Source organism: Euprymna scolopes, chromosome 22, assembly GCF_053919585.1.
Source record: "Euprymna scolopes isolate OS-2025 chromosome 22, ASM5391958v1, whole genome shotgun sequence".
Lineage (NCBI taxonomy): Eukaryota > Metazoa > Mollusca > Cephalopoda > Sepiida > Sepiolidae > Euprymna > Euprymna scolopes.
The window spans coordinates 44,450,031-44,454,424 of NC_136503.1; the positions used below are offsets into that span (position 1 = coordinate 44,450,031).

The 4,394-nt window shown below is 37.2% G+C and overlaps 1 pseudogene; it reads left to right on the plus strand.

The window, feature by feature from the left end:
* Window positions 1–2,760: 2,760 nt before the first annotated feature.
* LOC145244016 (5S ribosomal RNA) lies at window positions 2,761–2,878 on the plus strand (annotated as a pseudogene).
* Window positions 2,879–4,394: the final 1,516 nt, after the last annotated feature.

A 4,394-nucleotide genomic window follows, 5' to 3' on the forward strand; every position in this document is an offset into this window, starting at 1 on the left:
ACAGAGTTGTGGATTATCTGTTTGCCAATAGCTGATTCTTGATTGTTAAGTTCTGAAGAAATATTTCTTGTTAGATTGGAGTTATCTCTGATATCAATAATTGTAGATTATCTTTGATTGTCAACAACTCTTGGCCCAATTGCCAGAGTTAATTTGGGTTGTTCACTAGTATTTTATCAGCCATACTTTGACTAACAAGGCCCGTTTGACAAACAGTGATCTTTCCTTGGGTGTACTTGGGTTCTTGCTTATATAGAAATATTTGACAGGTGCTTGGCTCCCAGGGGCGACTATTTATTATTGGTTAATGGGATCTCAATAACCAATAGAAATTTAAGCATTTAATCAATCAAAATTGAATATGTTAGAGAAATCGTTTTTTCTGCTCCTACCGTTTTTTTTTTGTTGTTATTGTTTGCAGTTGTTGCTGTTGTTTCTGTTTGCTTGGAATAGGGTTCTATCAGTTAATTAGAAGAAAAAGTTAATAATTTGGAATGATTGTGTAATATAAGCATGTCACAATGATATATCCTGGACCTCACATTTTTCCAGATCTTCATTAATGATCTCCTAAATAGATTCTGAGATCATTTGTTGACATTTATGTAGGTGGTACAATTGTCTATGGCATCACCTCAGAATATCTGGCAATATCTTGTCAACCATCGAGTCTTTTTGTTGGTGGCAAAAGTCTGAAACTCATTGCAATAACTCCAGCATACCCTAAACATCTATATTGGGTTCGACCATTTTTCTGATCTTCCAAATCCTATTCTGAAATTATTTGTTGACATCTATCCAGATGGCACAACTATTTATGACAGTATTTTAAACAGCACTGATGATCGAATTCTTGTTGATACTCTCTTTTCAAATCTGGAGCACATGGTGAAAGGAAGGAAAACATGATTTTTAACACCTCTAAAACAAAGCTTAACTCAGTTCTGAATTTTTGACATGAGGGCTGATTGTTTGTATCACTTGCTTTGATCGGACTATTTTTCTCATCTTGTGCTATGTTTAAGTCAATGTAGCCTTTGATCTTCGTCAGGCATGTTGGTCGCCATCTTGGAAAAGAAAGGAGAAAAATTACTGGCTCCGTAGATGGTTTTATATTCTTGGAGTTTTTTTTTCCTTTGGTTTTGTATGTGTCAAAAAAAATTGGTTGACAAAGGGAAGTGACCCTGTCAAACTCTATTAGAGTTACCTCTTCTTGTCAACCAAATTTTTTTTTTCCACACATACAAAAATCACAGTGAAATAAAAAACAAAAACAATTCCAAGAATACAAAACCATCTATGGAGTCAGTAACTTTTCTCCTTTCTTTTCCAAAATGGTGACCAGCATCATATCTAATGAAGGTTGGAGGCTACATCGACGAAAACGTTACACGAATAACACTCATGAGAACAATAGTTCGATCAAAACAATACAAAGCTCAACTCCTTTCATCACAAACACTTGGATCCTTATCTTGCTCCAGTTAAAATGGATGGCTCTTTCCCCTTGTTTTAAGCTAATAGAATTAACTTTCACTCCAGATTGAAAATGGAAAACTTATGCTCCATCTGTTATTAAAATTGCAGAAAAATAAATGGTTGGATCATTCTACTGCTCCAGAAAATATTTGACTCCTGATGCAATCCTCTACCCATAAGAGTCAGATGAATTGTAAGGTAGGGTCATCGCACAGAGCACTCTTTGTTGTCTAGACACAGTTAAAAATTGACTTCACAATCTAGTGGTGGATGATTGAGACATAACCAGTCTTTCTCTACTCTATAATTATTTCTAATCTCTACTTCCTCTTTGAGCATGAACTTGTTTTTTACCACAAGAAGATTTTTCTTCTCCTGTATACCTAGTGTCAGGTGGAATTTTAATGAACGGAGTTTTTTTTTGCAAGGGCTCCTCAACTGCGGAACACATTATCACAAAACTGCTTCCCTGCAGATTACAACATGGTCATTTTCCAATCCAAGGTTAGCAGGTTCTACTCATAAACCATACCCAAAAGTAATCAGTCTTAGTTCATTAATCATTCTCTATCCTCTCATAAGGTCATCTCGAAACTGACAATCATGCCATTTCATTAACTCATCCTCGAGCAGTTTTAGGTCTTCATAAGTGCTTATTCATTCGAAACAAAAAAACTAAAAGTCAGTATTAATCTTAACTTGAAACAAACATAGCTCTATGTCTTGCAGTGACATTATTAGAGCCAAATATTTACAAATTGATTTCAAAAAAACAAAAAACGAACATCACAATAAAAATGCATAATACTTGAATAAATTTCAAGCTTTTAATTTATTTTATTTAAATAATTACACTATGACTTTGTTGCCTTTACTGGTTACATTCCATATTAACAAAATAAAAGTTTCTGATTATTATTATTAAACCTATTTTTTTCTCCTAAATTCATATTAATCATCTGCCAAATTCAAAATCATACATTTGGTGGTTCATAAAGTTGAGAAAAATGAACTTGACACAGCAATAAAGGGGAGACAATTCATGCATAAGATATTTTCTGAAATAAATACAACTTACAGTTTGTGACTTACAGCTCAGCAGACAGTGCACAGAAGGTAATCATGTTATTGATGCAGGAATCACTAAAATTTAGTTGCAAAGAAAAGAATTATGGTAGCCGTGAAAATGTCTATAATTGTATTAAGGTAAAAATCAAAATACTGGTAGCAGTGAAAACAGCTGTAATCACATAAAAAGTTTAAAATGATTTTAGCTATGAAATATACAGCATAATCATGTTGACACATTGGTTCCCAGCAGATCACTGAAGTTAAGCAACATTGAGACTGGTCAGTACTAAAATGGGTGACCATTTGGGAATTCCAGGTACTGTATGTGCTCTCCGCTTATCTCAGCATTGTTTCTAGTCATCTTGGACTTCTTGCCACTGGACTCAAAAAGTGCCGATTCAGGAGAGGTGAGGTTGGAGATTGCACAACCCTTAACTCACAATTACATGCGCAGCTACCCTTCCAGGGGGTATCCATTGTCTCTTGAGACTGAAAAGAGGCATCACATTGCAGCCATGAAAACTGTCGTAATTACCTTAGAGTAAGAGTTAGAATAGTGGTAACTATGAAAAGGGCCGTTATTACATTTGCTAAACCTGAGTTGTGATTATCACTTTGTCTGTGACAATGTTATTATCTACCTTCATTGAGTCCCTTGATCTTAGTGTAGCAGACATAAATAAAGATTTATTTTCTCTTATGGAGAAATGTCCCTGCTAGGTGATTTGGTTACACACTGACCAACCAATATGCAGGGTGCATTGATTTCATCGTTCCTCTAAAGAACTATTTAAGCCCCTTTGAAAATCACGGTCAGTCAGCAGAGAGAATGCTGGAAGCAATAAGGAAAGACGTCTCTCCCTCTCTTTTGTCCCTGTCCACTGGACACTCAAATATCAGCTATCTTTGCTTGAAGATAATTACTGACAGACTTTCTGGGGCCCAAAAAACTTTCTATATTTTGCATACTGTTCAATTTCTTCCACCTATACTAAACTGTGTAGGTACTTTATTAAATAAACTCTTTCGTTGTTTTTATAAAAAAAAGTTTTGCTTTCTTTTCGTGTGATGCTTTTCATTACATATTACTAATTTATAAAAGTTCATGGCATTTCTATACTACTACTTCTAGTTGTGACTGCAATCTGTTGGCATTATTGATGATGTCATCTATCTGTTAAAAGTAACTGGTCGAGATCATTACTGCTGCTGCTAATAATGATACCAGGATGTGAGGTCATCAAATAATTGTGCAGCTACACCAGCTGATTTCTGAGATTTGGAATAGTGGGGAGATTCCCCAAGATTGGAGTGACGCCATCCTTCTTCCCTTTTTTAAGAAGGGTGACAAACGGACATGTAGTAACTACAGAGGCATCAGCCTTATAGATGTCGCTGCCAAAGTCTTCACTATCCTCATTCTGAGATGGTTTCAATACGAAAGGGACAGAAGGACTCGTCCTAACCAATGCGGATTCCGACCTGGCCGCGGATGCGTCGACCAAATATTCACGCTGAGACGAGCCTTGGAACAGCGCTGGTGCTACCAACAGCGTACAATCGTATACTTTATCAACTTCGCTGCCGCTTTTGACTCGGTTGACCGCGGTACCCTGTGGAGAGTGATGGAAGCAGATGGTATCCCCCCGAAGCTACTCAACTTGATCAAGGCCTACTACCATCGGACTCGCACGCGTGTCCGCTGTTATGGCCAGGACTCCTCTTTCTTCAACGTCAGCAGTGGTGTCCGCCAGGGATGCGCGCTCTCGCCCACCCTTTTCAATTACGCTATTGATTGGATCATGGAGCAGGCGCTGCCTGGATATCCTGGCGTCGTGGTGGGG